General features: G+C 51.4%; 1 protein-coding gene and 1 long non-coding RNA gene across 5 annotated transcripts in view; one reads left to right on the top strand and one right to left on the bottom strand.

The window, feature by feature from the left end:
• The window catches only part of LOC144314726 (uncharacterized), a 28,021-nt gene extending 19,743 nt beyond the window's left edge, over positions 1-8,278 (top strand). The window contains exon 3 of one of the 2 annotated variants that reach the window (XR_013380583.1): positions 7,149-8,278. This is a non-coding gene — a long non-coding RNA (uncharacterized LOC144314726). Of the gene's footprint in view, positions 1-990; positions 2,147-7,148 lie in introns of those variants that run through there. The other variant, XR_013380582.1, reaches the window with a different exon arrangement.
• The window catches only part of HTR1D (5-hydroxytryptamine receptor 1D), a 31,442-nt gene extending 9,148 nt beyond the window's left edge, over positions 1-22,294 (bottom strand). The window contains exons 1-3 of one of the 3 annotated variants that reach the window (XR_013380581.1): positions 22,044-22,294; positions 21,239-21,331; positions 17,091-17,179 (exon numbers count right to left, since the gene is read on the bottom strand). The gene's annotated coding sequence lies outside the window, so the exon portion shown is untranslated. Of the gene's footprint in view, positions 1-14,445; positions 14,563-17,090; positions 17,180-21,238; positions 21,332-21,976 lie in introns of those variants that run through there. The other 2 variants (XM_077899198.1, XM_077899199.1) reach the window with 2 other exon arrangements.
• Positions 22,295-23,280: the final 986 nt, after the last annotated feature.

The raw sequence follows: 23,280 nt of genomic DNA, 5'->3' as shown, positions 1-23,280 counted from the left end.
CACCCTCCTGTATGACCTCCTGTATGACCTTGGGCAAGTCCCTTACCCCTTTCTGAGTCTCAGATTTTGTCATTAAAACAGTGGCCCCCTACCTGTCTCCCAGGGCTGCGGTGGAGCTTCCATTGCTCCTGGCAAGGCCAGCCTATGAAACCCAGTAAACACTGAGTGATGTCAAGACTCATTACCATCTGACTCCCTGTCCCTACAGCTTGACACTTGACTCAGATTTGTCAGAAAAGTTCAGTCTGTGTTTGTTGATTGACTGATTTTTAAATCACTAAGAACTTAAACTACTGCAATGCAATAGTTTCTCTTCTACTCCTCAAACCGTGGGGACTTCATCTTCAAAAAACATCTTCTAGGGCATCTGGATGGCTCTTGAGCGTCTGCCTTTGGCTCAGATTGTGATCCCAGGGTCCTGGGATCAAGTCTTACATTGGGCTCCCTGCATGGAGCCTGCTTCTCTCTGTGTCTCTCATGAATAATAATAATAAAAAAAAATCTTCAAAAAATTTAAATAAATAAAGAAAAATCTTCCTAGAGGAGGAGAGGCAGTCTCAGTTTAAGAAAAACAATCTGTTTTTTTAAAATATTTTTATTTATTTATCCATGAGAGACACAGAGAGAGAGAGAGGCAGAGACATAGGCAGAGGGAGAAGCAGGCTCCATGCAGGGGGCCTGACATGGGACTTGATCCCGGGTCTCCAGAATCACGTCCTGGACTGAAGGTGGCACTAAACCACTGAGTCACCAGGGCTGCCCTGTTTTGTTTTTTTAATGTAGGCTCTACTCCAGCATGGAGCCCAGTGTGGGGCTTGAGCTCACAACCCTGAAATTGAGATCTGAGCTGAGATCGAAAGTCAGACGCCTAACCCACTGAGCCACCCAGGTGCCCCAAGAAAACCAATCTTAATCTGCACAAAAAGACATTCCCAAAGTTTAAAGGATATTATTATTATGTATTTCACAGAGCTCTTTCTGTGTTCACAGGGCTAGTCCTGGGGCCAAGTCACCCACTGTGATGTGGGCAATCTGGCCCCCACCTTACATATGAGCAGAGAGGGGATATCACCTGCCCAAAGTCACCCAGCTGGAAGTGGAAAAACTGGGTCCAGAGCCACTTCTGAAATCTCTGTTCTCCACACTGCACTGAACAGGGAGAAGAGCCTCAAGGCACATGTGCTTCTAGGAGTGAAACTGGTTTGGGGCCTCACAGTGATCGGTGAAAATGAGGCCCTCTCCGACCCTCTCACTCCACCTCAAAAGCCTCTGGCTGAAGTTCTCCTCTCACTTGAGTTCACATTGGAAATGTGAAGTTGGGTTGGACTGTGTGGAGCTTTCTTCCTTCTAGACAGACTAGGTGCAGTCATTTCTCATGCAGGGCTTATGCTTGCCTCATAGACCCATACGGCTGCCCCCTTGGGTTCCAGGCATTCCAATGACCTCACTCAGTGAAAGGCGTGGGCTCGGAAAGGCCTGGGAGGTTGGTGGGTGACATCTTGGGAAGGACAGGGTGGCTTGCTTTGGTCAGGAATGCGGGGCTGGAATTTTGAGGGAAGCCACATGATTCTGAAGCCATCCCCCTCCTCTCCTGCCTGCTGTCCTTCCCCACCCTCAACGAAGTTGGGGGGATTTCCCATAATCCAGCTACCTTTGGAGACAAAGACCGTAGCTCTATAAGCAACTCCCTCCCCTATCACCCTTCAAACAATAAAACAAAAATAGAAATGAACACAACAGTGAGATACCATATTCACCCAGCAGACAGTAAAACATCTTAAATCTGACCATTGTCACGTCATCCAGTAGGGTGTGGACCAGCAGGAATTGTCGCCTACCACTAGCAGAGCGTAAATCGGAGGAATCTCCTTAGCAAACAATCTGATGTTATCTCTTAAAGCTAAAGATGCAATGATTACCTCATAGCCCAGTAATTTTGCTCCCCGGTATACATCACAGGGAAACTCTACTCTGTGTTCATCAGCAGAGAGGAACGAGCACGGTCACGGTGGCATTGTCAGAAACAAACAACTAGAAACCACCCAAATGTCCAAACACAACACAGTTGAAGCAAACCTGAGTAAGCCAAAGCTGCTTGCATCAAAGTGGGTACTTCTCACAAACAACACTTACTATCAGAGTCAGAAACACGTAGGAAGAAATAAAATATTTATTAAAAAAATTTTTTTAAATAAAATGTTTAGAGATATAAATACATATTGGCAAACCCATAAGGAAAAGCAAGGAAACATTAAGTATAAAATCCAGGATTGTAGTCACCTCCGGAGGGGAAAGAACACAGGAATTAGATTGTGGAGGGGTTTTAACCGTATCAGTGATGATGTATTTTTTAAGGTGGTGGGAGGTACATGGATGTTTATCATTCTTTGAACTGTGCGTATATTACATATACACTATTTTGTAGGGTATGGTATATTTGCAATTATTTTTGCTTAAACAATCAATTTTGTACATTAAAAAAAAAAAAAAAAGAGGGTAGCCCCGGTGGCGCAGCGGTTTAGCACCACCTGCAGCCCAGGGTGTGATCCTGGAGACCCCAGATCAAGTCCCACATCGGGCTCCCTGCATGGAGCCTGCTTCTCCCTCTCCCTGTGTCTCTGCCTCTCTCTCTCTGTCTCTCATGAATAAATAAATAAAATCTTAAAAAAAAAAAAGAACCATACTACCAGCAATAACACTGATACATTTTGATATAGCAATACCTGTTGATACATTTGAATCCAGAAGACCTGGGTTCTGGTCCCAGCTCTGTCAAGGACCAGCAGATAACTGAGGACAAGTCATGACTTCTCTTTGACCCTCAGTTTCTTCTCTGATAAAATGGGAATATAATTTGCTGCCCCCAAAGGATGTTTAGTGCTTCCAATAAGATCATGTATGTGATGTGCACTAATTGTAGAGACCTGGACAAATGTAATGAGGATATAGAGATGGCAGGCCGTGGCTAAAAGCATACAATTAAAAAAAAAAAAAAGATTTGGGACGCCTGGGTGGCCCAGCGGTTTGGCACCTGCCTTCCGCCCAGGACATGATCCTGGGGTCCTGGGATCGAGTCCCACATCGGGCTCCCTGCTTCTCCCTCTGCCTGTGTCTCTGCCTTTCTGTGTGTGTCTCTCATGAATAAATAAATGAAATCTTTAAAAATAAATAAAAAATTTTAAACAGGATTTATTTATTTGAGAGAGAGAGAGGGAGATAAAGACAGCAAGTATGAGCAAGGGGAGGGGCAGAGGGAGAGGGAGAGGGAGATAGAATATTCAAGCAGACTCCCTGCTGAGCATGGAGCCCAATGCCAGGACCCTGAGATCATGGCCTGAGCCAAAATCAAGAGCCAAACACTTAACCGAATGAGCCCCCCAGGCACCCCCAAAAACATACATTTTAAGTCAGGGAGGATCAAGTTCCAATTCCTGTTGCTCTACTTTCTTGCTGTGGCCACTGGGCAAGTCATTTAAGCTCTCTGGACCTACACAGCCTCAGTGATGGACATGATAATCCATCCCCTACAGGAGCTTGGGGAGAACTGGTAAGAATATGGATCTAAATACCTGACATAGTAAATGATGACTTTTCTGGTTTCTCTATGATGTGTCCAATCAAATTCAAGTCTGTAGGCAACAAAGTCTCTTCTGTCCGCTGTCCAACAAGCCATCACTGTCCATTTTATTTTATTTTATTTTATTTTTTTAAAGATTTATTTATTTATTCATTCAGAGAGAGCAAGAGAGAGGCAGAGACACAGGGAGAGGGAGAAGCAGGCTCCATGCAGGAAGCCCGATGCGGGACTCGATCCCGGGTCTCCAGGATCACACCCCAGGCTGCAGGCGGCGCTAAACCGCTGCGCCACCGGGGCTGCCCCACTGTCCATTTTAGCGAGTGATGTCTGCCACTGTAAGAACTACCAGCCATACCAGGGAGCTTCTCCCTTGCCCACCATACTCCCAGGAGCCATCGAGGCAGGAGCAAGGACTCCCCTCAGCCTAGTAGTGTCTCCCCTAGAGTCTAGACCACATAGACCCGAGCCACACCATACACCCCCAGCTTTAGCATCTCTGCAGCAAGATGGAGGGGAAAAAGCAGATTCTCGATCTCAATTCTGAGCATAGCTAATTGGACCAGGTGGACGCATGACCCCAAAGGAGCCAACCAGATTCTCTCCTGGGAATTTAGCAAGGTGACTGTGAGCAGCTGGGTAGATTGACGATGGAGGAGGAGCAACCTGCGAGCCAAGGATTCTGAGGCTGAAGTCTAGCCATGGCCATGACCAAAGCCAGGGCAAGTTTGGGGGCAGCTGAAAAGCCAATTGGTAAATAAGAAAACAGGTCTGCAGAGAGAGGCAGGAGAAGGGAGTAGACAGAGAAAAGAGCAGAGAGACAGGGGAGCCACCTACCTCAAGAGAGGAGTAAGGAACCTTCTAGACCACATGGCACTCCTTCCTATTTTGGGATGTCCATGAGCAACCTCTGTACCCAGGAAACCGAATTTATACCAGCTCCTCATTTTTTCCTAGTGGAGCCAGTTCAAATGGACTGAGAAACAGTCTAACAGGTCCTGAAGAGTGGTAATAAGACAGGATTTCCAGTTCCTTTCCCCCAAACAATCCCCACTGTGGGGTGGAGGCCAATCATTTCACCTCCTGGGTTTTTCTTCTTCATTTGTAAATTGGGGTAATAGCACCTTTCTCCCAGAACTGCTCTGTGTATTCAGTGGGAAGGATCCATCCCTGGACAGTGGCTGGTCCACAGTAGGGGCTCTTTGCAGCCCTCTTAACAAGTGCTTCCTACACAGGGCTCATTTGGTTTACAGAAAGGTCAGTCACCTCCTCTTCCTGAAGGATCTTTTTTAACAGAGTCATAAAACATTGCCAGAAACCAAGAGGATATATGGGTTTAATGTATCCTCAGAAGCCAGTCTCATCCTTTGAGAAGAAAAACAAAACAAAAAACCAAAAAAACCCAAGGCTCTGTGATAAAGATTTGTTGCAGTAGGATTAAAACAAACAAACAAACAAAACAAAAACAAACAAACAAATAACAGAGAAATTCCTGTCTGTTCTTTCTCTAGAAGCTGTTTGGTATGGCTGAGTGAGCCCTGGATGGGGAAATCATTCTCTACAAATCTGAAGAGTGCTTTATATTTTACAAAGTACATCCACAGCTGTTATCCATCTCTTCTCTAAGGCAGGGGACCTCCCTCAGCCTCAGTTTCCTCCTCTGTAGAATCAGGGTATCAAGTTTATCTTTTGGGGGTGTCATGAACATGAAATAATATATGTGGAAAAAACTAGAAAAGTGTTAACGTGTGTGTGTGTGTGTGTGTGTGTGTGCATCTGAGTGCAAGGCTTGACCTATAATTAATATCTTAAGCGAATCCATCTTTCACCTGTTTCTCTAATTATAAAATCTGAGAGGGGATCCCTGGGTGGCTCAGTGGTTGAGCATCTGCCTTCAGTCCAGAGCTCACCCTAGAGTCCAGGGATCGAGTCCCACGTCGGGCTCCCCGCAGGGGGCCTGCTTCTCCCTCTGCCTGTGTCTCTGCCTCTCTCTGTGTGTCTCTCATGAATAAATAAGATCTTAAAAAATAAAAGAGAGAATACCAAAAAAAAAAAAATCTGGGAAATACAGAAAATAAAAAATAGACCTCTGACCAAAACCTCCTACTCCCAGCTCTATAACCAACAAACACCTGCATGTATGTCCACCAAAACACTTGTGCAAGAATTGTTCATACAGGCATTGTTTAACCACCACAAACTGAAAACTATCCAGACATCACAGTAGAATGTGTAAGTGAATTGTGGCATGTTCGTAAGTAGAATATTATACATCAGTGAGAAGGAACACCAGCTCCCTGCTACACATGACCACATGGAAGAGGCAGTCATATGACACACCATGTGTGACTCAAATGTCATAAAGTTCAAGAACAGTCAATACTGACCTATACTGATGGAAGTCATACTAGGGTGTTGCCCTTGAGGGGAGGGGGGGTACAGTGACTGGAAGGGAGCTTGACAGCAGCTTCTGGGTGAAGGTCATGTTCTATTTCTTGAGCTGGGCGTGTTCGCCTTGTGAAAGTTCATCAGGCTTTATGCTTGTGTTTGGGGCACTTTTGTTCTTGTGAACAGTCTACCCAAAGGAGGAGTGGTTAAGTGCCTCGGGGCCTTAGAACCTTTATCACCAGTTCTACTGGTCAAAGGGAAACCCTGGGCTTGTCACTTGACCTCTGAGCTGTTTCCTCATGTGGGAAATGGGGAGGAGGGTCGCGCCCGGCTGGCTCAGTCGGTGGAGTGTGCGACTCTTCATCTTGGGGTTGTGAGTTCGAGGCCCGCATTGGGTGTGGGTAGAGATTGCTTAAAAATAAAATCTGGGGTGCCTGGGTGGTTGAGTCAGGGGAGCATGCGACTCTTGGTCTTGGGGTGTGAGCTTGAGCCCCGCAGTGAATGTAGAAATTACTTAAAAATAAAATTTTGGGGAAAAAAAAGAAAGAAAATGTGGACAGTAACAGCACCGACCTCAAGCTGCTGTCACGTTTAAGTGAGCTGAACAGAAAGCCCAGCCGCAGAGTCAACAATCCATCGGCTACAGTTAGTTATAATTAACAGTCCCTCCCTGGCAAACCTGATTTAGAAGGAACACGTTAAACGACGCGGTCCGATCCAATCGGCTGAGATGGTCGATACCCAGAGGTGGGTGTCTCGTCTGAGACCACACCGCAGGTTCAGCACCCGTGCTCAGCTCAGGTGCTTGGACTACCCCGTGCTGCCTCCACTTACCCCTGTCAAAAGGAAGGGTGTATTTCCTTGTCCTCTGAGTCTGGGCTCAGCATGAACTAGCTATGGTCAACAGCACGAGGCAGAAGCGACAGGGAGCCAGGTCCAGATTTAGTCCTCAAGGGCCTGTGCGGGTTGCTTGCGCTCCGCCACTGCCACTGCCACATGCATGGGCGAGCCCGCTGGTCTCTAGGGGGGCAAAGACACAGGGAGCAGAGCCCTCACTCCAGCCGACTGCCCCGGCCAAAGCCATGTCACTCCCTTACAATCCTCCAGTGGCTCCCACGGCACCTGGGATCCAGTCCCAGCTTGGTCTAAGGGAGCCTCGTGAACTGGTCTTTATTTACATTTCCAGCATCGTCTCCTGACCCCACTGGCTGCGACCTTGGCACTCTAGCAACAGATCTGCCAGTTTCCCTGCCAGCACCCTGCTGCCATGAGCTCCAATGCTGCTTTCTGCTCTGAACCTCTGTCCCTGTTTGTGTCCTCTGCCTGGAAAGAATCCCCCGCTCGGCCCTCCGGTTGGTTGCCTAATCCAAGTCACACTTCAGCACTAAGCTCTGGCACGTCCCCAGGAAGCCTTCCCTAACCTTCCCCCAGCTCCACTTTGATTAGATACCCTGCTTCTGGATGCCTACCACCACAGCTCTTACCACGCTGGACTGTCTCTATCACTGGACCTTGAGTGCAGGGACCACGTCTTATTTAACCCCGAGAGCCCTGACACTTGGCCCAGAGCAAGAGATCAGCACCTGGTTATGAAAGTCTCCCCGAACTGCTGAGGATGGGCTCTGAGAACAAAGCCTGGCCTGAGAAGCGGGAGCCTTGATCTTTTGCTTGGTTCTGCCATGAACTCTCCGTGGCCTCAGATAAGTCAGTTCCTGCTCTGGGCCTCGGTTTCTCCATCCTTAAACTGCAAAGTTTGGACCAGATCAGAGATTTTCTGGCTGTGAGAATCTCCTGGGGGAGCTTTAAAAACATACAAATATTGTTTAAAAAATACAAATGTCCAGACCTTAGCCCCCAAGGGGTAGAGCTCAGGCACCGTAAATTTTCAAAGCTCCCTACATGCTTCCAGGGGAATGAGAACCCCTGGCCTGGCTGATCCCTGGTCATCTTTATCACTGACAATCTGATTATCTTTAAACAAAAATCCAAGACAGGTGGAGCCTGTTTTCCAGACCTTTGCAACAGCTAGGGAAGTCTGAGAATGCAAGCCCTTCCTTCTTACAGCTTTGCACTGAGTTATTATCAGCCTTCAGTAGGGAAGGGACCACCTTGAATGACCAAATAAACGTGTTGCATAAAGGCTCTTGCCATTGTAGTTGACAACTCCCTGGATCTTCTCCCATGCTTGTGGGAAAGAGGGCAGAGGGGTTTTAAACTCTCCCCATGTGGGGCACCAGGGCGTCTACCTTTGGCTCAGTTCGTGATCCCAGGGTCCTGGGATCGAGTCCCACATCAGGCTTCCTGCAGGGAGCCTACTCCCCCTTTGCCTATGTCTCTGCCTCTGTGTGTCTCTCATGAATAAATAAATAAAATCTTTTTTAAAAAATTAAAAAAAACCTCTCACCATGTACTTCTAATACCACTGCCTGGGGGCAGAGTTAGTATTCCCATTTTACAGATGATAAAACTGAGATCCAGAGAGGTGAAATGATTAGCCCAAGGCCACACGGGTAATACGTGATACAGTTGGGATTGAGAGCCAGTGCTGAGAAACCCTAGCATAGCCACTCCATGGCCACATATGGCCATTGAGGGCTTCAAATGTGGCCACAGAGATGTGCTGGAGTGTAAAACACACCGAGTTTCAAAGAGTTTAAAAAAGAATGTATAATATCTAATAATTTTTATATCAGTTACTTGATAATATTTTGGGTATCTTGAGTAAATAAAAGTGAAATTTACTTTTTTTTTTTTTTTTTACATAGCTACCTCTAAATTTTCTAAATCTGAAATTACCTTTGTGGCTTGCTTTCTATTTCTATTGGATGACGATGCTCTAGAACCAGTGGTTCTCAACAGGGGTGAGATCGCCCCCTACGGGTCACTTTGGGGACTCTGTCCTAGGGGAACTCCGGCCATCCAGGGGCAGGCTTGGGACACAGTACAGGGCGCTATATGCACAGGCAGTCGTAGCAAAGCAACAGCAGGTGCTATTATGAACTTTCTATGTGTGCCAGGCACTGTTTTAAACATTTCTCCTTTATCAACTCATTGTAAGGCTGATCCCACCCTCTGAAGTCAATTCTACTGGCATTATTCCCATTTCCCAGGGCAGAGAACTGCAGCTCAGAGACGCGGCTTGTCTAAGGCCCTGCAGACCTAGGAGAGGAGCCCGCTTGCTCGCCTCCCCTGCCACACCACTCAGGAAAGGTGAGTCAGTTCCTTTCCTCACTGCACAAATACCCCACACGAGCCTGCACACACTCACAAATTCTTTGCTGGGGACCTGTTCTGTGCCAGGCTCCATCACTCCCACCTGAAGGGGCCTCTGCCCCCCTCCAGCCCCCCACCCTGGGAGCATGCAGGAGCTCTCCCTCCAGCCGACACAGCATGCAATCCTCCACCTGCCTTCTCCACACAGCCCAGAGGGAGGGCAGGGGCAGCCGCTCACCGTAGCACACCTCACACTGGGATGAGCACACGGGCTACCTACAGATCTTATGAACGTGCAGGTTCTGATTCCGTGGGACGGGAAGGGGACCTGAGATTCAGCATTCTTCCCAGATGATGTGGCTGCTCCATGCACCACAATGAGCTGTGCAAGGGACAGTAGTAATGTCAGCTCTAGGACTTAAGAAGGACCTGAGTGTGGGACACCTGGGTGGCTCAGTGGTTGGGCGTCTGCCTTCAGCTCAGGGCATGATCCTGGAGTCCCAGGATTGAATCCCACATCGGGCTCCCTGCATGAAGCCTGCTTCTCCCTCTGCCTGTGTCTCTGCCTCTCTCCCTGTGTCTCTCATGAATAAATAAATAAAATCTTAAAAAAAAAAAAAAAAAAGGAAGGCCCTGAGTGTCAGAGCGGGAAAGACTCAGGAATCCTTTAGTCCAACTCAGATGGTGATGATGGGGAGAGAGGCCCAGAGAGGACAAGACATTTGCCCAAGGGCACACAGTGAGTTACAGGCAGAGACCAAGTCTTCAGACTCCCATCGATGCTCCCCCTGCTGCCTCTCGTTTGCAGCAGGAACTTGAGACTAGGGACGGAAGTACCAGGGGCTCTCGTGCCTGTTCCACACCAAATGTTTTGGCATCAAACGTCCCTGTCACCTCAGCCTCAGTTGCCCTACCAGGGGAGTAATTGTCAGAGCAGGCTGGCGGGGCAGACCTCACTCTGCCAGAAGCCTTTAGGGCTGCATCCCTAGGTCCTGGAGCTCACCCTGCTGCCCTCACACCCTCCACCCCCCACATCCCCACCCCCACCCCCGTGCTGCACATCTGGGTCCCTGGAGGGCACTTGAGCTGATGGAATGAAACCACTTTCAGGGCAAGCGAGAGGCGCCTTCTCCAGGCTGGATAAACAAGGTAGGAACAACAGGAATTCATTTCCTAAAAACGAAACACTGGGTTTCCAGTGCTTACAGGAGCTAAACCTGCTGTTCGCCATCTGCTCGCCGTGCTGGGAGGCACAATCCAGCTGTGTGACAAGCATAAGCTTTCGAGTCAGGTAGGCTGAATTTGCTTCCCAGCTCTGCCACTTACCGGCTCGGTGACTTGGGGCAAGTTTCTCAACCTCTCTGAGCCCGTTTCTTCATCTATTCGATAGCGGCTCACGTAAAGCCTTACCACGTGTTGGTGTAAGCGACACACGTATAGACCCTGCCCCTGGGAAGACTTCCGGCGCCCCCAGGGGAAGCCCTCCTGGCACCTGGGCCCACACAATGAGGAGGATGACATCGGAGCATGAAGGGGGCAGTGGGAAGGTAGGAGAGACAGATAATCTGCTGCGACCCTGAGGCCCCTTCTGAAAGTGGCCCTGAAGCAGAATGCTGGAGGACGAATGCCATCAGCCAGTGCAGAGGAGTTGGGGCCGATGACACCGATTCCACAGACTGAAGACTCCTTGGATAACTTTTCCTTCCCTGCGCCCCGACTCCTCTTTCTTCTCTTCCTGTTGCTTACACCCTCCAGAGAATGCCCGGTCCAGCCCTTTCCCCTCCTCGTCCCGCACTCAGCACAAGACCCCACCGCCAGCGTGGCTGAGGCTCCTCCTGCAAGAACACTGTAGTTCTCTCACTGCTCGGAGCCCGCGCACAGGCCAGTCCCTCTATCTGAAACACCCTTCCTCTCACCTCCTCCACCTTCTCTGGAGGTTTCTCTGGACCCCCGAGATGGAACTGATCACTCCCTCCTCCCCACCCACTCGGCTCACTTACTGATTGCCTGTCTCCCCGGTGGGCTGGATTTTTGGAAGAGGAGGGAGTAGTATACACATGTCATAAAGCCCAGCACCCTCTGTGTGGGGTACCCCTCATCCACCCCATCCACCCATCCAACTGCAACTTCACTCCCAGGATCCAATTCAACTGTCCCCTCTTTGCTGAAATCTGTCCACTCCTTCCTGCACTCATGGCAGTTGGGGAGGTCCCAAACTCAATACGACCACCATCTTCCTCATCCACACCAGCCCTCCCTGTTTTCTTCTTGGCAGGCATGATCCTGTTCCCAGTCACCCCTTCCCCAGCACTTGGCATCCTCCCTCTCCCCTCTCTTTCCCAGCATTTAACCACTAACTTCTCTTTTTATGCAAGAGCAGCTGAGGCTCAGAACGGGAATGCAATCTGCTCAAGGTCACACAGCACATACATGGCCAGACCCAGGGTCTTGCTCTGAACAGCCCAGACTTCCTCCCTAGACTGCCCTCTTCTTGTTCCCTACAGGTCCTGTCTCCTCTCCTCTGACTTCCCTACACACATTTGGGGCATTTCCAACTTGGTTCAGGCTGACTGCCCTCTGCCTGGAAGAGGCATCTTTCCCCTTCACACTCTCTGTTCTCTGAGGCCCTTCCCAAAAGCCACTTCCTCCAGGAAGTCCTTTCCGGCCAACCAGATGCAGAACCTCCCTCCTTTAAACTCTCTCCTGACTCCAGGCTCATCTGTGCCTCTCACTGTCTGTGCCTGGAAGCTCTTTGAAGAGCTGTTTCCTCCGCACTCAGTGACCATGGCACAGCAGGCTTGCAACCAGTACAGACGAACTCCTTTCTAAGGCTCCGATGAGCCCTGGAGAAATAACAGCATTTGCTCTCTCCAGTTTGAAACTCTCCAGTGGCTCCCATATCAGAACACAATCTGAAGTCCTCACCATAGCCTACAAAGCCCTACACCGTCTGCCCCCCAAGCCACCTTTCTGACTCCTACCAGCTGCCCACCCCACGCTTAACTATCACCTCCTTGGCAGAGCTTTGACCAGCCTATATAATAAAGCAAGCTCTCATTCTCTATCCTATTACCCTGCTTTATGCTCATTTTAGCACTTAACCCTATCTGATATTTTCCGCTCATCTACTGCTTGTCTCTCCCTACCCGGTCCCAAAACACACCTTCCGTCTAGCTCATCGTTATATCCCCAGTGTCTGGAACAATGCAGGGCTGACAATACCTAGATGGATCTATAGGCTGGAGAGGGATCTGAGCTGGAGACAAACCTTTATGAGTCACATGCACAGAGGTGGTAACTAAAGCCAACGGGGTGGATGAGATCACCCAGGGAGAGTGTCTAATACAAGCAGAGCAGAGGGCCTGGGGCAGCAGAGCAGCGAATGGCTGCAGAAAGGAGGATAAAGGGCAGCCCTGGTGGCACAGTGGTTTAGCACCGCCTGCATCCCGGGGTATGATCCTGGAGACCTGGGATTGAGTCCCACATTGGGCTTCCTACATGGAGCCTGCTTCTCCCTCTGTCCCCCGCCCCCAACTCTGAATTAAAAAAAAAAAAAAAAAATGGAGGATAAACCTGCAAAAAACAAGATATAAGGAGGGAAAATATGACAGTGTTAAATTGCAAGAGCCAGAAGAGAGAGTGTCCAGAGGACAGGAGTGGTCAGCAGTGTCATCTGCTGCTGAGAAAGTTAAAGACTGAAGCGTGTCCGCAGAATTCAGCTTGCTGGAGGACACTGGTGACCTTGGCAGACCCTGTGCCAGCTGCAATGAGAGGAACCACTCTGGTCCCAGAACTCCCAGCTCTGGGAATGTATTTCTGTTCACAGCCCCCTCACTTCGCCGAGAACTGTCATCCATCTGCGGCCTAGGAGAGAAGGGATGACCCTGTACGCTCACTCTCATGATCCGTCATGTACCTGACAAACTCTGAGAAGGCACCTTTGTATTTCTGGGCCTGCACTAGGCACCATGGGGAGGAGAGGCCCTCCCAGTCATGTCGGGCTGGCCAGCCCCTCCCTTCTAGGCCACCCTCTAGGTCCTGGCTTCCAGGATGCCTCCACGATAAAGACCACCCATTTCTCCCCACTCACTGGACAGGACCAAAGGCTGGAGAAGCCTCAGCTGCCCCAGTGACCCTGCTCGCTGCTGTCGGTAAAGGGTCCCTCCATGTCTCTGTGAGGAAGGCTAAGACCCTGGCCGGTGGCTGTGCAGTCCAGAGATGCGCACAGACCCATGGCGTGTGCTCAACTAGAAAACACTGGGCGCCAATTCAAGAAAGAGATTGAGAGGTGACTCCAACTAACCAGAACGATGATTACCACTAACGACAGCTGTTGCTTGTGGCCAGGTGCTGTGCTGAGCAATGACCACCTTGGATTTGTACCGCAAGCCTGCAAGGCTGCATTCTTAACCCACTTCACATAGGAGAAAACCACGGCTGGAGAGGTTAGGGCTTTCCCGAGGTCAGTCAGGAGCTGGTAAGTAGCCAAGCCCGGCTTTGCTCGTGCAGCCCATCTGATGGAGAGCACCTGCTCTCAATGTTTGAACTTGCCCAGAGCTGGTGAGGCAGGGGGCTTTAGTCTTACATTCCCTTACAAGCAATGCGACTTTGGGCAGGATCTTTTCTCCACTCTCCCCATCTGCGGCAAAGCAGATTTCCTAGCGCCCTTCCAGTTCTGACATTACCTGATCAGCTGGGATTTGCACAGAACTTTACAGTTGTTTTTTTTTAAAGGCATCCTTACAGCATCTTATTTATTCCCACGGATCTTGTAGGGTGGGAGAAGTATCCCCTCCACTTGATAGATGAGCCAACCGAAGTTCGAAGAGATGCGGTGACCTGCCCAAGGTCACAAAGCAATCCGGGCCGCAGGCTTCGGGTCTGGAAACCCGAGCTCCACCCTGGCGGCTCTGTCGGCCCCCCTCGGGATGGGGCCTGCCCCGCGCTGCGCGCGCCCCGACCGGGCCGGCAGGGGGCAGCGCCCCGCTTCCCTCGGCCGCCCGGGGCCACGCGGGGGCGTCGCAGCCCCCCGCCCTCCGGAGGGGGGCGCCCGGGACCCCGCCGCCGTCTGCAGGCGCCGCCCGGGCTCCCGCTCCGAGCTCCGCGCTCGGCTGGTCCTCCGGGGCCCCCTTCCCAGGCGCGCGCGCCTCCCGTCCGAAGGCGCCGAGGGGGCCGCCCCGGGTCACCGAGGCCCCGAGGCGCGGCGCCCCCTCCCCGCCCCAGCGCCCTCGGGCCCGTCGCCGCGGCCGCACTGGGCTCCGAAAGCTTACCTGCTCCGGGCCCGCCCCCGGGGTCCTGCTTCCTCGCGCGGCGCCGCGTGTCTCCGCCGCCCCGGGGGCTCGGCCCGGCCCGCGCCCTGCGGCTCCCGCTCGGCGCTCGCCTTCCCGCGCCCGCCGCTCCTCCTCGCCGCCCTCCCGCAGCTCCTCCCCCGCGAGCCTCGCTCCCCACTCGGCCCCCCCAGTCCCGGCCGCGCGGGGGACTCCGAGCCCAGCCCCGGGCTCCCCGCGCGCGCACCTGCAGGAGAGCAGGTGCGCTGGGTCCGCAGCGAGGGCGGGGGGGGGGGGGAGGGGGCCACGCCCAGCCCAGCCCGAGACCCGGGGCGGAAGCCCGGCCTCCTGCGTCCGTCAGTCCGTCCGTCCATCCCGCTCTCGGGTATTCATCCCTAGTTGGATTTTTTTTTTCTTCGTTTAACAAATATCTGTTGATCTGTGTACCAGGCGCGTTCTAGGCCCTGGGGACATGGTGCACAGAAGGGTTGTGGACCCAAGGGAGCTTACGTGGATGCAATAAGTAAAACATATAAAATATTTGTAGAAGTAAACGGTGTGGGAGAAAATAGAGCACGGAAAGGGAAGAGAGGAGGCGGCCCGCTGGGAAAGCGGCATCTGAGCCGAGGCAGGGAAGAGGGCAGAGTGTGGGGAACCCGCAATCCCAGGGAGGGACCCCCACGCCCGCTGGTCCCAGAGAACCGGGGCTGCGAGAAGACCCGAGCACGAAGCAACTTCGAGAACCGTGCACGGCGCGGCCCCGCGCTGGGCATGGCCTGTGCGCAGGCTCCACACTGCTCAGGTGGAGCGGGCCTTCCAGGTGCTTAGGGGCTTTTCGTCCACTTGTGCTTTATGTATTTTGAAGCCTTGTTATTAGGTCCATCCAGCATCATTAGGATTGTCACTTCTTGATGAATGGGCCCTTTTATCCTTATGAACGAAGTGTCTCTGTGTCCCTGACGGCAGTTTCATGGTGAAGTCCCCTTAGCTGGGTGACGGAGAGGCCAGCGGTACTCTCCCTGGTTTCTTTACAGCCCACAGGACTGTCTGACAGCTGGCCCACCAACCCTCAGCAGCTCCTCCAGACTTTCTTTTTTAGCGTCCTTCTGTGTCCTTCTGTGTCCACAAATTCCCTACCCACCTGGCCCTCCCCTCTCTTCTCCACACCTCACCCTCCTGGTTTACCATTTGATCATTGGCCAGGGGCCTCCATCTCTCTCCATCTCTCTCTCTTTTTTGGAAGGCTGTGATCAATGATCATTAATAATGCAAAAGTTTTTTTTGTCGTTGTGCAAATCCCAGGCCAGTAAATCACGGGCAGATAGATAGGAGCTATGGGCAGCCACACCTCCTCATCCTCAGTCTACTCAGGTCCTGGGCTCTTTTCCCGAATAGGAAATAGGAAGATGGAACAATGCCATATGTAGGCATTTCCCAAAATAGGTGCTGCTGCCACTGCTGCCACCCCGGGTCAAATAGTCCTAGAGGAGGAAGGGGACCTGTCTACACAACAGCACAACAGAAGCAGTTGCACTGCCTGCAGGGTCCCGGCCTGTGGTCCGACTGTTGGGAAACCCACACGGAGTAAATGCACCTGGTGGGTATCCTCAATGAAAAGACCTGGACAGCCCCAAAAGCTGCCCTGACAAGGGATGAGAAACAGAGAAGAGAGAGCAGCAAACCGTGTGTGACATCTCGCCATGCTCCAACGAACTGATGGCATTTAACCACAAAAGCGGCCCACGATGGTAAATGCCTTTGCAAAGTTGGTCTTAGAAAAAGTTGGGTCTACTGGAGAGGGTCACTGCAGCCTCTCAGCCCTCACCCTGGGCCAGAGGATGTGTTATGTAAGCACATTCTCCACTTTCGGGAAGCTTACAGTCCAGGAGAGGGAAAGGAGCCACAGGCAGTTAAGCCCAGCACGGTGTGGGGGAGGGGAGGGAGCTTGGAGGGGGAAGGGCGCCCTGCACTGCGCGCACTGAGCCCGCAAGGGTGCGAGCAGGCATCCGAGCAAAGAAGGGGGAAGGAGAGCAAAGAATTTCCCCAGTAGAAAGAACAGCATAGGCCAAGGCATAGACGCTAAGGGAAGAACTTGTCGGTGGATTTCGCTGGAGTAGAGAGAAGGGGTCAGGATGCGGCTGGAGGTCAGGAAGGAGCCAGCTGGTGAAGAGCCTTGAATGGCAAGTGAAGGGCCACCCCCACCCCCCACCCCCCAGCTTTATCCTGAGGGCCATGGGAGCCGAGGAAGGGCTCTGAGTGAGGAAGTGGCGTGATCAGCCAGTGGCAGGTTGGCGGTCTCTGTACCCTGAACTCTGCTACCCGGATGGGCGTCATCCACCACTCTGTCACAGTCCCCATCAGTCCCCATCTGTCGCTGCCCCCATCCTCCGTGCTTCACTGGAGCAGGCTTCCTGAAACACGCCGATTCCTTGCCGGACGTCTCCAGCGCCTGCCACCCCTCCCAAAGAGGTCCCAACCCCTGCACCCCATCCTGCCATTCCCCGCTCTTCCCCGGCCGTTCCCCCCTGTATGTCCTGCCTTCTGTGACCTGGCTCTCGCTTTTCCTTCTGTTTGCAAAGTTCTGATCCCTATTTCCGTGAGTCAGAATCCCTCTCGTTTCCAGAATCTTTCATACCTCCTTGACTTACCATGACTCATCCTCTCAAGGCCCAGCTCTGAGACCCTCTTCTGCGCAGGGCTCCTCCTGGACAAAAGTGGCGGTCGCCTCCTTGCAGGTCTGATGGCAGAGTGGGGGTTAAAAGTGTTGTCTCAGTGACTGGACTGAGTTTAAATCCTGATTTTACGGCTCAGTAGCCGTGCAACCCTGGACCAGTGACCTTCATTCCATGAGCCTCAGTTGGCCCATGTGTAAAATGATCACAATAATAGTACTCACGTCATGGGGTTATGATGAGGACTGACCTGCAACCATGAACCTACATACAGCACATACTGTAGTGCGCGGCACACGGTAAACCCTCCACCGGTGGTCCCTATCACTATAATTGTATAATAGTTGGGATGCCATACCTTTCAGAGTTACTTTGTGCCCATTTCCCCCCAACATGATGAGTTTGGGAAGGGAAGGAGTTACTCACCTAAGTATGCCCCGTGCCTTGCACTGGGTCTGGAACACCCTAGGCGTTCAACCAAAGATGGATGGAGGGATGGAGGGATGGATGGATAGATGGATGGATGGATGGATGGATGGATAAATTAATGAACGAAGCCACCCAGCTCCCATAGAGTGTTCTCTGGTTGAGAGGTGGGAGCCAGGCTTGCCCTTTTCTGAACAGGGTTGAATGAATCGTGTGTCAGAGGACTAGTGTCTGGGGCAAGCTTTGTCATCAGACAGTCCGTGGTTTGCAATTTCTTCAGGAGACAGCGTCTAGACAGAGGGGACATCTACACCGGGGAGGATCAGGGACTGCATGGGAATCAGAATCCAGGCGAGGGCTTCTCAGGGAACCGGGAGCCCAGCCTTCTCCCTGCTTTCTTCCTTCCTCGCCTGCTGCTGCTCCCAGCAGTGGAAATTAGTTCACAGCTTTGGCCCGGGGACAATAGAGCGGGCTCCTGGCCAGGTAGAGTGACAAGAGCAAAGGGAAGGATGGACGATCCACCAAGGAGAGGAACCAATATTTAGTGAGTAGTTTTTATGTGCCTAGAACTATGCTAAGTGCTTCACGTGCATTATTCTCTCCATAACCCTGTGAGGAAGGGACGACGGGATCGCCACTAGCTGAAGGAAAAGACACAGAAGTTAAGTGACTTTCTCTTGCAAGCGTAGTGACAGGATGGGACTTCAGTTCTATCCGACTCTGCAAACCCATGCTTCTCACCATGAATCACGTGTTCAGTGAACAAATATTTTGAGCACCGGCTCTTTGCACAGCGCCATGGTAAGTGGTGCTGGGACAGCAAGGATAATCCAGATGTGATTTATACTCTCAAGGAGTTTATAACCTGAGGACAGAGGCAAAGCCTTACTCCTCTTTTTATTCCCAGTATATCCCAGTGCCTGGCAGTGTAGTGAATGTTGGTTACAGCAGGGATTGTCAGAGCTGGAAGGGCCTTTGGAGTTCAAGTATATTGATCCTGTCAATTTACAGCTGAGACCTACAAGGAGCAACTACACAACACATTTTGGTCTGATTGTGATTTTTTTTTTAAAGATTTTATTTATTTATTCATGAGAGGCACACACAGAGAGAGGCAGAGAAGCAGGCTCCACGCAGGGAGCCCGATGTGGGACTCGATCCCAGGACTCCAGGATCACGCCCTGGGCCGAAGGCAGGGGTCAAACCGTTGAGCCACCCAGGGATCCCCTGGTCTGATTGTGATTAACTAGTCACACAGTGAGTTAGTAACAGATCTGGACTAGACCTTGCACTCCTGATTACTTCCTGACTCATAGTTCAGTGCTCTTTCCAGTGCCCCATGGTCCCTTGTGTCCATCAGAGTGTGGTCAGGGAAGAATGGGAGTCTCTGCCTAGGAAGGGGGGGTACACGTAATCAGGTGCCTGTCCTTGGGGACAAGCGCCCAGATGTCCCTGAGCCCGTATCTCAGTGCCTCCCACCACTCCTCCTCCGTCTTTGCCGCCTCCCTCACCCCCCTGTCCCCCCTCACTCTTAACTGGAACACAGCACCGAGACTCCTGATAACATCCCCGGACCTCCCATGGCAATTTCCTCTGGAAGCAGCCAACAGGAAATTCCCTGGAGCAGTGAGGAATGGATGTCCCGAGGGCGGCAGTGATACCATCTCCAGCAGGGAGAAGACAGGTCCCACAGGAGAGGCTGCTCTGTTTGTTTTCCTCGGGCTTGACTTCTAACCAGAGAATTTAATTAAGAGCTCGATGGCTTCACCCAGAGGAGAGAAATCCAAGGGGACAGCAGGGCTGAGGCTGGTGGCCACCAGGAAGGGAGGGAGGCGCCTCCCTTGACTCAGATCTCTGAAGGCTTTAAGCTGCAGCACAGAAGTTCAACTCACAGAGGATTTGAGTCTGACCCCAAGGCGAGAATCTTTCCCTCTGGGAACCTGAGAAGTTTTAGATTCTGCGGTACAAATGGAAAGATGTTGAAACCAGCCGAGGAATTAGGCAAAGTTTGATGTTCCGGATTCTTGGTGCTGCTGGGGATTAGTGGCAAGCCCGTGGGCCTGAGTTCAAATTCCGACACTTTACCTCCCTGAGCCTCAGAATCCTCGTCTGGGGCAACTTGGGTGGCTCAGTGGTTTAGCACCCGCCTTCAGCCCAGAGTGTGACCCTGGAGACCCAGGATCAAGTCCCGCATCGGGCTCCCTGCTGGAGCCTGCTTCTCCCTCTGCCTGTGTCTCTGCCTCTCTCTCTCTGTATCTCTCATGAATAAATAAATAAAATATTAAAAAAAAAAAAGAATCCTCATCTGGAAAACAGGGAAAACTCCACCGACTCATTCACACAGTTCACCTATAATGAGAATATCTTTCTTGCAGAGTTGGGGGCAGGAATAAAAGAGACGGGACGTGGAAAATAGAAGGGAGACATTCAAAATGTTGGGGAGAAGAGAGCGTGGCCTTGGGGTTGGGCCTAGGAGAACATTCTAGCTCTGCCCCTCCCTGGGTGGTGAACCTGGGCAGGTGGGGCTCTTCTCTGAGCCACAGTTTTTCTTGTCTGTGGAATGGGGGTGTTAGTGCCTGACGGCATCGCGGTGAGGATGCAATGAATCAAGCCATGGAAATGCCTCGCACTGTGCTGGCCCCCTGGGCGCCCATTAAACGTTCACTGAGTGTGAACACCCCTCACCCCCTCGGTCACCACCAGCTCCCTGGGATCTTTCATGGGTGGAAGGGGTTTCTGAGGGGAGATTGTCTGGCCTAACTTCCTACCCCGCTCTCTGAGGCATGGAGGGGCGGCGCAGGAGAGTTAGTCATCTGTGAAGGGGAGGATGCATTTTCCTCCGCCAGGCAGACCTAGACTGGGGTTGGGGCCAGATTAGTCATCTTCGTAAAATCCACTTATCAGTTCTGTTTAAAAAAAAAAAAAAAAAAAAAAGGCAGTGTGGGGGTGCGCCTGGCTGGCTCAGTCGGGGGGAGCACGCGACTCTTGATGTCCGGGTCATGAGCTCGAGCCCCATGCTGGGTGTAGAGATGACCTTTTAAAAAGAAATAAACTAAAAAAATAAAGCGCAATATTCCACTTAGTCAACTCTGATCGATCATTTCAGCCGAAAGGGTTTGTGATTTGTGAGTGGGGGTACGTGCCCCCTCTGCAGAGGCATTGAATTTCTGGAATCTCGGTTTAACCCCAGTCAAAGCCATGGAGAAAGGTCTTGATGTTTCTGCCCCCCATGGCCGGGAGGAAGCCTCTAACCCAATATCCGGGCCCTGGGCAGTCTTAGGAACCTCCTGGGGTAAACGGAGTCAGGGAAAAACACAGCAACATGAAGCTGGGTGTAAGTTCTGTGCACCTGGCTTTTAGTTCTTGCCAGGCACCTGGGGCTGGGACCCATCATCTCTCTGGCTGTTTCCTGTCGCCCTCAGGTCACTCAGCTCTCCTCTGGCTGCCTCCTCCTCCAGGGAGCCTACCCCCAGCTCCCCCCGCCCCCCCCACTTTGGTCATGCTTCAGCCCCTGTCCTGTTGTACTCGATGTTTTCTCAACACTTACCTGACACTGTTATTTCCCATCCATCTCCTGCACTGTCCTCTATCCTGGTTGCCACTCTACCCCAGGACCTAGATAGATTCCGGCACATGCTAGACGCACGGTAGAGATTTCTTGAATGAATAAAATGATGTAAAACGAGGCTATTCCTTACCCTCAAGGACTGTGGTGAGGATTTCAGGGTGTCTACATTCCACCAGTCCGCTTTGCATCTCCGTGACCCTAGGCAGGTTACTTCCTCACTCATCTGTAAAATGGGCACAGTGAAAGTATCTGCCTGTGTTGTGAGGAGCACACGAAGGGAGGACTATCTTTAGCATGGTGCTGGGTGCGTAGCAAGTGCTCAGCAAAAATCAAGTATTTGAGCAGACAGTAGTTGATTGGACGGTTTACTCCATATTTGGTTTGTATGGGGAGAAAACTCCAGCACTGGTGTATAGGGTGGATGAAGAGAAGGGTCTGCAGTGGGCTGTGGGGTGGATAAGGGGAGGAAAATTTGGACTATTTCTCAGAGGCACATTAGGTTCTCAGTGGACCCGTCCCAGACTCAGGGAGAGACACAGAGAGCATCTCAGGCAACCCTGCTGCCCTCCTCGGAGCTCACAGAGCACCAGGACGGCACTCCTCTGAACATTTCAATCAACACGAGAAGAGGCTGAGGCCAGAGAAGCAGAGGAGGCCAGGGTGATGACAAGGCACCCAGCGCAGTGCTTAAATAATTCCTTAATTTTGAGGAGGGAATTATCATCCCCATTTTATAGATGGACAACAGGAGGCTCAGAGGGCTGAGAACGCCCCTTCCCGAGGAAGAAAAAAGCCACCTGCTAAGAGCCCTGGCACTGCGAGGACCACTTTCCATACATGACTCCCAAGGGAATCCTGAGTTCTTTACTTATTATTCCCATTTTTTCAGGCAAGGAGACAGCACAGAGATGGCAGTCACTTTCCCAGGGTCTCACAGTTACTAGATGACAGAGCAAGGCTTCCACAGGAGGCAGCACGTGGGGCCCACCTCGCTGGACTCGGCCACAGTGTTTCTCCAGCTACAGAGTAGGACTCCGAACATCTCTTACAGACTGAAGGGGACAGATGAGGTCATAATTCACAGGCAAGTGTTATGAAAAGTAGGAAATGAGGGATTGCCTCCCTGTCTTTCTTCCCACTGTGTCCCTAAAGCCTGCCAGTCCCTTGGTCCTCAAGGGTCTTTCCCCTGTGTGTGTGTGTGTGTGTGTGTGTGTGTGTGTGTGTGTAATTCTTGTTGCAGAGAGGAGTCTGGTAATTCGGGGTTCTTTCTCAATATGAACAGAACCAAGAGAAGTAGGGCTGATGCTGTAAACCTACACATACACCAATCTCACGATTACTGGCCCCTCATGCTACTGGGCCCACTGGGACCCAACTAAGTTGAAAGGTAGGATTTAATTCTAAAATGTGGTTTCCAAATAATGGTAATAATTCATAGATGCTGCTTCAATTCAACCTTCAGGTACCGTGGAAAGAGCAGCTTTCATCTCCCCAAAGATAAAGCAGTTTGACAGTCTCTGAAATTCAAGGGAACTTTCTAGCATGGATAATTAATTGACAGGCCCATCTGAGATTCCTAAGCATCCTTTTAAAATCCCAAGTGTTCCCTTGGGGCAACCGGCTGGCTCAGTCCCTGGAGCGTGTGACTCTTGATCTTGGGGTTGTGAGTTCGAGCTCCACGCTGGGTGTAGAGATGACGTACAAATAAAATATCAGGTGTTCCCTTCAAAACATAACCTCCAAATTCCATGTAGAAATAAACTTAAGGGGATCCCTGGGTGGCTCAGCGGTTTGGCGCCTGCCTTTGGCCCAGGGCGTGATCCTGGAGTCCCGGGATCGAGTCCCGCATCGGGCTCCCAGCATGGAGCCTGCTTCTCCCTCCTCCTGTGTCTCTGCCTCTCTCTCTCTCTCTCTCTATGTCTACCATAAATAAATAAATCTTAAAAAAAAAAGAAATAAACTTAAAAAGAAAAGAAATAAACTTTCATTCTCGAAAGACAATGTTGGGAAATTAGAGTTGATTTTCACCGACTGGAGAAATTGGAGCAGATTGATCATATCCAGGGTGTGGGGGAAATGGGGCCCCTGGAAGAAGCGCTTCCTGGGACAGTCTTATTTGGAACTTCTTTGGAACAACTTGACAGCAGCTATCCAAAGCTTAAGTGAGGATGC

This window comes from Canis aureus, chromosome 5 (genome assembly GCF_053574225.1).
Source record: "Canis aureus isolate CA01 chromosome 5, VMU_Caureus_v.1.0, whole genome shotgun sequence".
Classification (NCBI taxonomy): domain Eukaryota; kingdom Metazoa; phylum Chordata; class Mammalia; order Carnivora; family Canidae; genus Canis; species Canis aureus.
The sequence above is the reverse complement of the archived record's forward strand: the minus strand, read 5'-3'. Positions and strand labels throughout refer to the sequence as shown.